The following is a 10,678-nucleotide window of genomic DNA, read 5'->3' on the forward strand; positions in this document are numbered from 1 at the left end:
AAAAAAAAAAAAAAAGAAAGAAAAGAAAACCCTCCTCCTTCTTCCCAAGGTGTTTTTTATTTTATTTTTTTATTTTTTGGAGACAGAGTCTCGTTCTGTTGCCCTGTGTGTGGCATCGTCATAACTCATAGCAACTTCAAATTCCTGAGTTCAAGCCATCCTCTTGCCTCAGCCTCCCAGGTAGCTAGGACTACAGGCATGTGCCACAACACCTGGCTTGTTTTTCTATTTTTGGTAGAGATGTGGGGTCTCACTCTTGCTCAGGCTGGTCTCAAAAAACTGAGCTCAAGCAATCCACCTGCCTCAGTCTCCCAGAGTGCTAGAATTACAGGCATGGGCCACCGTGTCCAGCCACCCCCACAGTGTTTTTTAGTAGCATATTTGGGGTGTGGACTTGAAATTTATCTGGGCCAACAAGTCATCCATGCTGTTTGGGTGCTCCAAAGCTACTTCTGCTGAAGGCAGATAACAAAACACAGATAATGCCACCAACAAGGGATCTAGCTTTGACTTTGTCTTCTGAAACAAGCAAGCTCTCTGTGTTCAGACAGAAAACTTGCTCTGGACTGTTCAAGACTGTGAGGCAGAGCTCCAGTTCTTGAGGTCCAAAGGGGTTCAGCCTCCGGTGGGGATAGGACGGAGAGTGCCTGCGTCACCGTTCACCATTCATGGCCCTAGGGAAGTAGAGTGCTCTGGGCTGGAGATGTGCACACCAGAGTGGCCCCTCCTAGTCAGAGAAATTGCGGGGGGATTAGATAGAGTAGGACTCATCAGTGGGTATGCCGGTCTTCCTTGGCCAGTGAGAGAGGCGAAGCTCAGAGTAGTGAAGTGATACACACAGGGTCTCCCAGCCCACGGCTGGCGAATCCAAATCCTCTGCTGGGTTGGCCTGACCCACAGTGTCCCCATTGTATTTATGATGAGGATTTTGTACAAGATGTTAGGATCACTTGGAAAAGGAAGGGGACTCCTTGGCTTGGCGAAGGCTTCCTAGAAGTAGTGCTACTTAAGCCAGGGGTGGAGAAAGTGTGAACACTTCACAGGAGACAGAAGGGGACTCCTACCTCTGTGGTTACAATGACAGCACAAACTTTGCCACCTCAAGGCCCTGCTCCCAGGCTCATGCCTGCAGCTGTCCCACTGCATGGAGAGTATGTGCAGGGTGCTTTGAGGTCATGGAACCCAACCCTACCAGGAGGCCTCATTCCAACCACACTCCTGCCTCTTTCTGGCTGTGTGTTCTCAGGGAAGTTACACAACCTCTCTGGAAAACTGTTGAAGTAAACTGACTTCATAGGACATATTCCCTCCTCCTTGGATATGTTTGTTGAGCTCCTAGCATGTGCCAGGTACTGCTGCAAGACCTAAGGAAAGAGCAGGTGCTACTGTCAAGGACCTACCATTCCCATAAAGGACGAGAGGTAAAGAGGGAGGCAGATGCACAGATGCAGGAGGGGTAGGGGTACAGGCCAGTGAGGCAGGGGAGGTGTCCTTTTAGCTGGGTGGCCAAGGAGGCCTTCCCAAGAGGGGCACCCTACAGACGGTGGGGGAAGAGTATCAAGGAACAAATGGCTGTATGGTACAGGCCTCACTGGCCAGCCAACATCAACTGTGATTTCTATTATTCCTGCAGCCTCTGCTGAGTTCTGCCTAATACTGGGCCTTGCCTACTTTCCTGACATCAATCCCAAGAAACTACCTCCTTTAACAACCAGGTGTTACTCTCCACAAACAAACGCCCAAGATGTTTTCTTCTTAAGCCTAAAGTACTATCAACCAGAGGGCACGCCGCAGAAGATACCTGTGTCTCTTTCAGTCCTAAGGGGCTGCCTCTGATTTTCCCAGACTTTGGGGGACCTAGAGCCCGGTCTGATCTAGTGACTTTTCATGGAAGTTACTTCCCATAGAGCCAGTGCACTGAGTGGGGGCCAGCCCAGGGGGTGACCACCCTGCTTAGGCCTGCTCATATCTCTGGAGTGAGTGGCCCGGCCCGGGTGACTCAGCTATTCCTGCAGCTGGGTGTGGGCAGATGGCTAGGATCACTCCAGGGGAGCCGGGAGCAGCCAGGCCACAGGAAGGCAGGAGCAGCCTGAGAGGCACTCGTCAAGTTCTTATTTTTCTTTCAAATCCTCCAGTCCATGACCCAGGGAGCCTGTTGAAAAGATGCCCCCTCCTTGGAAAAGCCACAATCTGAAGATGAGCCCAGCAGTTCCTTCACTTCACGGCTGAGGAAACTGAGGCCTGAGAGGCTGACCTGCCCAGGGGTCATGCAGCATCAAGGATGGAGTAGGCCTGTGTTGTTTGCTTTGGGCCCCCAGATCCCTCTGGAGAGACCCCACACTGCTCAGAGCCACATTGCTCCTGGGGCAGTGTCATGGGACTTCCTGGAGAACAGGTCCCTGAAGCTACAAAAGCTACAACAGCCTCCTGAAGGCTAGTAGACAGCAGGGTGAGGGTTCCCAGCTGGGCCTGGGGTCCAGTCCTGGCTCTGCCACCTCCTAAAAGTGGCAATAGGCAGGTGGCTTACTATCCCTGTGCCTCAGTTTCTGTTTCCCCTCTGGCCACCTGCTGGAATCTCTGGAGGGGTTCTGTGACCTGCTGCTGGTGGCAGGCGATTTGGCTCAGTGCTCACCAAACCTTATGGGAGGTGGCCCCGTAGCCCTGAGGAAGAGAACACCCCCTGCCTGCCATTACTGGAGAAATGCCCAGCCTGCCCCCCACGCACAGATGCATGTAGATGGCAGACTGGAACACACATGGAGAATTTGCTTCTCCCGAGAACAGGCTGAAATTTAGGGGTCAGAGCAGTGTGAACTTGGTCTTTGCCTCTGTGAAAGCCACTCATTCATGAAACAGATAATTGCTGAGTACTTGCTGTGGACAAGGTCCTCCTGTCCTGGGGCCTAGAGACAGCCATGACCAAAGCAGACAAAGTCCTGTCCTGCCCTCACGATCCTTACTCCTCATGGGTGAGACAGTGAATGTAGAGCTGAACGAGGTGAGGGCACCAGCCACACGGGTTTCTACAGGAAGAGCATTCCAGGTAGGGGAACAGTGTGCAAAGGCCCTGAGGCAGGAGCCTCCTGGGGGAGCCCGTGGCAGCCACTTGATAAACAGATGAGGAAAGGAGCAAGTGCTGGGGGAGGACAGTGTGTATGTGCAGGCTGTGGATTGGGAGAGGGGACTGGGCTTTCTCATCTGTGCAACAGCCTGTTCTGTCCCAGGCCAGGAGAATTGCTCAGCCTCCAGGAGGTACAAAGATACCAGAGGATAAGGAGATAAATAAATTCCACCCATTTGAAATGTGCCATGTCCTTGAGGTTCTTTCAATGCCACTTCCTTGAGGTTCTTTCTTGCCGCCTGGCTCAGTTCATCCCTCTCCTCCTTTTGGAACAACCCAGTCTCTGAAGGCCATAGTCACAAATGGCCAGGGCAGGGCCCTCAGGGGCTACCAGGCTTCAGAAAAAAAACCCCAAATCCTTAACCAGGTGTCAGAACAGCTTACCCAGGCCTCGCTCAGCTGCCGTCCTCTTTACCCTGTGCTTCTGCCTACCCCAATCTTCATAAGAGCTGTCCTTCTACCTGGAATGTGCTCCTTTCACTCTCTACCTGCTAAGGTGCCCATCCTTTAGGGCTCACACGTGGGGATTACTAATAGCTACTTGTTGACTGAATGAATAAATTCACAGTTGTGTCTCCAGGGACCTTAATTGAGTCCAGACATTATTTGAGTAGCTGCCACAAATCATTCCTCCCTCTCAGGATTCTAAATCAGGAATCAGGAGACCTGGGTTGTAGCTGTGTGACTTTGGGCAAGTCACTTAACCATCCTGGCCCTTAGAATGAAAACTTTAATTGATGGAAGAGGACTTAAAACCCCCTAGTCTAAACTCTCACCTGATGTATGGGACAACTGTGCTCCATCCCTGTCCAGCAGTGATTCCATCTCTACTTGCTCACCTTCAGAGACAGGGAGCTCACTCCCTAACACACAAGAAGGTTCATTCTGAGGTATACCCCAGAGTAACTTAAGATCCTCTGGACTGGAAAGTACTAGGTATCAGCACACCTGGTTCAGGTCACACTGCTAATTCTATGACCTTGGGATGTCACTTAACTTCTTCAGCCCCAGTTTTACCATCTATAAAATGGGGGTAACAGTTGTTTCCTGTTAGAGTTAGTTCCAGGATCAAGCAAGATGAGCAGGGTAAGAAGACATCTACAAGATGTTAAACATGAACTAAGGAGCCTCTGCATCCCGACTGCTGACCCACTTCCCAGGACCAAGAGTCCTTGTGAGTTGAGGGGGGCCTGGGAGGCCTGAGTTGGTAGATGATGGCTGTCTGTGGGCCTTAGGAAGACAGCAAATACCTCAGAGGGCAACCTCATTTTCATTGAGGTCAGAATGATGTGAGAAAAAACAAATTAGAGATGTAAGTAACAAAGTAATATTTTGTTATTGTGACAAGATACACATGACATAAAATTTACTATTTTAAATCATTTTAAGTGCACAGTTCTGGGGGGAATTAAATATATTCACAGTGTTGGAGGACCATCAACACCATCTCTAGAACATCTTCATCTCCCGCAATTGAATCTCTGTTTCCATTAAACCCTAACTCTCCACTTCGCCCTCTCTGCAGGCCTTGGCACCCACCATTCTGCTTTCTGTTTCTATGAATTTGACTCTTCTAAGTACCCCACAGGAATGGAATCATACAGTGTTTGGCCTTTTGTGACTAGTCTATTTCACATAGCATAATGTTGGGTGGGCTTGGTGACTTAAGCTTGTAATCCTAGCACTCTGGGAGGCCGAGGTGGGTGGATTGCCTGAGATCGCGGGTTCAAGACCTGCCTGAGCTAGAGCAAGACCTTGTCTCTAAAAGTAGTGGGGTGCAGTGGCAGGCACCGGTAGTCCAAGCTACTTGGGAGGCTGAGGCAAGAGGATTGTTTGAGCCCAAGAGTTTGAGGTTGCTGTGAGTTGTGATGCCACAGCACTCTGCTGAGGGCAACAAAGTGAGACTCTGTCTCAAAAAAAAAAAAAAGACGCATAGCACTATGTCTTCAAGGTTCATCTGACCCATGTTGCACCATGTGTCAAAATTTCCTTCTTTTTAATTTTTTTAATTAAATGATAGCTGTGTACATTAATGCAATCATGGGGTACAGTGCGGTGCTTTCATATACAATTTGAAATATTTTCATCAAACTGGATGAATAATTATTCATATTCATAAAGGCTATATTTAGCCTTTATGTCATTTTCTTAGTTTTTTATTTTTTATTTTTTAAGATAGGGTCTTACTCTGTCACCCAGGCTAGAGTGTAGGAGCACAATCATAGTTCACTATAGTCTCAAACTACTGGGTAACAATCCTCCTGCCTCAGCCTCCTAAATAGCTACAACTACAGGCACAAACTACCACATCCAGATAATTTTTTTTTTTGAGACAGAGTCTCACTTTGTCACCCTCAGTAGAGTGCTCTGATGTCAAAGCTCACAGCAACCTCAAACTCTTGGACTTAAGCAAGTCTCTTGCCTCAGCTTCCCCAGTAGCAGGGACTACAGGTACCCGCCACAATGCCCAGCTATTTTTAGGCTGGTCTCCAACACATGAGCTCAGGCAATCTGCCTCCCAGAGTGCTAGGATTACAGGCATGAGCGACCACACCTCGCCTACACCTGGCAAATTAAAAAAAAAAAAATTTTTTTTTTTTTTGTCCAGGCTGGTTCCAAACTCCTGGCTTCAAGTGGTCTCCCCATCTCAGCCTCTCAAAGTGCTGGGATGATAGGTGTGAGCCACTGCTCAGCCCCTACCAGAATTTCCTGTCAGTTTAACACTGAATAACACTCCTTGTATGGATTCCCTAATTTTGTTATTTTGCTTAGCCACTCATCTGTCAATGGAAATCTGGGCTTCCACCTTTTGGCTGTTGTGAATAATGCTGGGCGGCACCTGTGGCTCAATGAGTAGGGCGTTGGCCCCATATGCTAAGGGTGGTGGGTTCAAACCCAGCCCTGGCCAAACCGCAACAAAAAAATAGCTGGGCGTTGTGGCGGGCACCTGTAGTTCCAGCTACTCAGGAGGCTGAGGCAAGAGAATCACCTAAGCCCAGGAGTTGGAAGTTGCTGTGAGCAGTGTGATGCCATGGCACTCTACCAAGGGGGATAAAGTAAGACTCTGTCTCTACCAAAAAAAAAAAAAAAATCCTGCTATGGACACGGATATACAAATATCTGTTTGAGTCTGTGCTTCCAGTTCTCTCGGGTTAACGTAGCCAGTGATAGAGTCAAACCCTGTGCAAATAGGGTTTGAGCCCAGCCTGAACTGAATACTTAAAAATGGTTAAAATGGAAAATTTTATACTCTATAACATAAACATATATTTTCCTATAATAAAAAAAAGAGGGGGATTTGTTTTTTTTTTTTAAGACAGAATCTCAAGCTGCCCTGTGTAGAGTGCTCTGGCATCATAGCTCATAGCAAACTCCAACTTTTGGGCTCAAGGAATCCTCTTGCCTCAGTTTTTCTATTTTAGTAGAGATGGGCTCTCGCTTTTGCTCAGGCTGGTCATGAACTCATGAGCTCAAGCTATCCCCCCGTTGGCCTCCCGGAGTGCTAGGATTATAAGTGCAAGCCACCACACCTGGCCTAAAAAAATGTTTTAAAAAGTTATATTTATTCCCTGATTGTCAATGTCATGCATTTTCTTTTTCTACTTTTTTTTTTGAGACAGAGCCTCACCATGTCATCCTTGATAGAGTAATTCTCTTGCCTCAGCCTCCCAGGTAGCTGGGACTACAGGCGCCTACTACAGTGCCTGGCTATTTTTATCGTTGTTGTAATCGTCATTGTTGTTTGGCATGCCCAGGCTGGGTTCAAATCCACCAGCTCCGGTGTATGAGGCTGGCACCCTAGCCGCTGAGCTACAGGCGCCAAGCCAATGCCTTGCATTTTCATGTAAGACAATTTGGAAATATAGAAAAACACACAGAAGAAAATGTTTTAGGGGTAATCACTTGGTCATTCTCCCAGTGTGCACAGTAAATAAACCTTTCTTGGCCTGGGAGAGGAGGTTCATGCCTGTAATCCCAGCACTCTGGGTGGCTGAGATGGGTGGATTGCCTGAGCTCAGAGCTCAAGACCAGCAGTCTCAACTAGCTAGAGCAAGACCCACATCTCTAAAAATAGCTCTGCTAAAGACTAAGATCTATCTTTCTAAGAAGACTGTTTTACTCTCTCAAAGACTGTCTCTCTCTTTCTCTCTCCCCAGCTAAAGTAAATAGCCCTCAGGCACCTAAGAGCAATTGTTCCTGAGCAAGATAACAGTACAGCAGTCTGTGTCCAGAACACAGCTAGATAGGCTGGGGCCAGACCAACCAGTCCTGGGCCCTGATAAGTGATGTCCACGAAGGGACCCGGACAGACTGGCCTTCCTGAGGTTTCCCCAGCTGTGCTTGCTAACTTTCTGCTGTGTGAAGTTATGCACCCTCCAACCCTGCCTGCAGAACACATACCTGGCAGACAGCACCTTCAGCCCACAGCCTACCTGGGCACATCTCCTTCTGCTGCCCCTACCTGGGCTTTTCTCTGCTCCCTGAGAGTTTGGTGGGAATACCTGTGATTCTAAGACTGTGTCTTGCAAAAGAGAAGCCCTAGGGTTTGTTCTGCTGCTGCAATTCTACTTATTATCTACTCACACATACTTTTTTTATTGAGGCAGAGTCCCACTTTGTCACCCTGGTAAAGTGCTGTGGCATCCTGGCTCACAGCAACCTCAAACTCTTGGACTCAAGCAAGCCTCTTGCCCCAGCCTCTGAGTAGCTGGGACTACAGGTGCCCACCACAATGCCTCAGCTATTTTTTAGATACGGGGGTCTCATTCTTGTTCAGGCTAGTCTCAAACCCATGAGCTCGAACACACCTGGCTACTTATACATATCTAATAACACTGTACTGGATATTCCAGTTTTATGTCAAAAATATTTGATTGCTGGCCAGGCACAGTGGCTCACACCTGTAATCCTAGCACTCTGGGAGGCCAAGGCATGTGGATAGCTTGAGCTTATGAGTTCAAGAATTATTTTCATGCCTACCAAATTATGAAGGCAAATTCTACGAAATGACTCTTAAAATAGGGGGTGTCCCTGAAAGGTTATAGAGTCAAAGATAAAAGACTATTCCAAGGTGAGAGACAAAAGGAACACAGAGGCCGAGTTTGTGCAATTAAAATGCCTTTATTCCACCTGGGTGTAGGGAGTGAGATTTCCTGAGAAGAAATCTACACGTGGGTAATGGTGAATGGGGGGTTTAAAGGTGGGGGGGCAGGACTTTCCTTTTCCTGGGTTGGACATCTGTTGTAAGGATGGGGGTTGGCCCATTTTCCCTTCCCAGGAGGGACATCCGGGGGGTAAGTGTAGGGGATTGACACATTCACCTTTCTTTCTTTCTTTCTTTCCTTTTCTTTTTGAGACAGTGTCTCAAGCTGTCACCCTGGGTAGAGTACTATGGCATCACAGCTCACAGCAACCTCAAACTCTTGGGCTTAAGCAATTCTCTTGCCTCAGCCTCCAGGTAGCTGGGACTACAGGCACCCACCACAACACCCAGCTATTTTTTGGTTGCAGTTGTCATTGTTGTTTGGCAGGCCCGGGCTGGATTTGAACCCGACAGCTCCCATGTAAGTGGCTGGGACCCTAGCCACTGAGCTACAGGCACCAAGCCCCTTCACCTCTCTTAGGTGAGACATCCAGTAGGAGAGAGCAGGGGGTTGATTCTTTTAGGCAGATCCACCCTATTTGGGCAGGGTTTGACTTATCAGTCCCCAAAGTCACCCCTAAAGTCATCATATATAGGGAAAATGGGAAAATGGAAAATTGTAGCTAAATGTACTTTTTTTTTTCATGTTAAAGAAATGACTTTATTGGCTCAGCTCCTGTGGCTCAAGCAGCTAAGGCACTGGCCACATACACCAGAGCTGGCGAGTTTGAATCCAGCCCGGGCCTGCCAAACAACAATTACGGCTAAAAACAAAATATAGCCAGCATTGTGGCAGGCTCCTGTAGTCCCAGATATTTGGGAGGCAGAACAGGAGACTCGCTTGAGCCCAGGAGTTGGAGGTTGCTGTGAGCTGTGATGCCACAGCACTCTGCCCAGTGCGACAGTTTGAGGCTCTGTCTCAAAAAAAAAAAAAAGAAATGCTTTATTAATACAAACACACACTATCTATAAAGCACTAAGAAATTCAAGTATCTATGTCATAGCAAACAGGTGGCAACTCAACATCCAGGGCCAACAGAATGCTTGAAGGAGACTGCAACGGATCGGATTCCCACGGTGGAGAGAGCATTTTCACAGGGGAAGGGGGATCCAGCATTAACAGCTTTTCAAAATTTCTCTCCTCATGAAGGATTCTGAGAGGCACTCCATTCAAGGGGAGGTCTGCAATCTGGTGCTCTTCAGGCAGGTCAAAACTCTCAAAATCTAGAGGATCGAAAGGAAAGAATTTTTCTATTTCTGGATAGGTGTCACCTGCCACAGAAACAGAGCTTTTTGCTGCAGTAGTCTTCTCAGTCACCTTTTTTGCAGGGAAGTTTAGCTGTTTTTGTTTGAGGGGTCCATTAGTCTTTACTGACCTTTCTGTAGTTCTGTTGACAGTTCCGAAAGCCTTTCTGGCAGCTTTAGGTAAGGCTAGCTGAGCATCAGACGTTTTGCCAACATGTGGTGTTGAAACCTGAGATCTCCCATCTAACGCTTTGACTGAATGTCTAGACTTCAACTTCAGCCCATCTTTAGGAGCCACACGATGGCTGGTTCTTCATTTTCCTTATCGACAAAAATCAGAGTAGCCATTCTGGATTATTCTGCCCCAGCCAGCCTTCCTTCTCACCGGACCCGGCTCACCCAACCACTTGCAACGCTCCGGTTCTCCCGTAAATGTACATTTCTTTACAAAATATTCATTACAAAATTTTACCAAGAGGTGGCCAACCCATGGAGGATGTTTTGTAAGTATTTTTAGTGAGTATTTTGTAAAGAAAGGTCGATTTAACTACAGTTTCCTGTTTTCCCTATGTATGTGACTTTAGCACCACACTGTAGAAACTTAACATTATTCACACTCTTACCTGGGAACCTATTCCCAGGAACTTATCCAGACGAAACATTTCACTCACTAGACTTTGCAGCATCCTAACAAAATCTTGTCTATTCCACGTGTACATTTGCATACAATAGTTAGCAAAGTGCCCCTTGTTAAAGCTGAGTGACACGGTGAAGGGGGAGAAGGAGAAGGACACGGCAAGTGACCAAGTCAGGACACAGACGTTTTCCTGAGGGATGTTAAACTTCATGAGGGTTCCCCACCAATTAAACAGTTTCAACTATTTTTTAACAGACTGAAAAATTTCAGTCCATAATTTTTGGTGAAAATGATTATGAAACTGTCCATGAAAATTGTTACAGTATCATATGCAATACAATCATGAAAAATATAATGACTGAAAAACAAAGTCTGGAAGGAAATATGCCAGCATAATAATGGCTGTCTGTAAGTTATGGTTAAATGAGTCATTTTTCTTTTTTCCCCCTTGCCTCCTTTTATTTGCTTGTTTACTATAATGAGGCCATACAGTTCTCTGTGGGGGAGAAGTAGATTTTTTTATACTTGAGCA

General features: G+C 47.2%; 1 pseudogene; it reads right to left on the reverse strand.

The window, feature by feature from the left end:
* Nucleotides 1–9,283: 9,283 nt before the first annotated feature.
* On the reverse strand, nt 9,284–9,857 carry LOC100947922 (annotated as a pseudogene).
* Nucleotides 9,858–10,678: the final 821 nt, after the last annotated feature.

This window comes from Otolemur garnettii, unplaced genomic scaffold (assembly GCF_000181295.1).
Source record: "Otolemur garnettii isolate 467f Iridium unplaced genomic scaffold, OtoGar3 scaffold00146, whole genome shotgun sequence".
Taxonomy (NCBI): domain Eukaryota; kingdom Metazoa; phylum Chordata; class Mammalia; order Primates; family Galagidae; genus Otolemur; species Otolemur garnettii.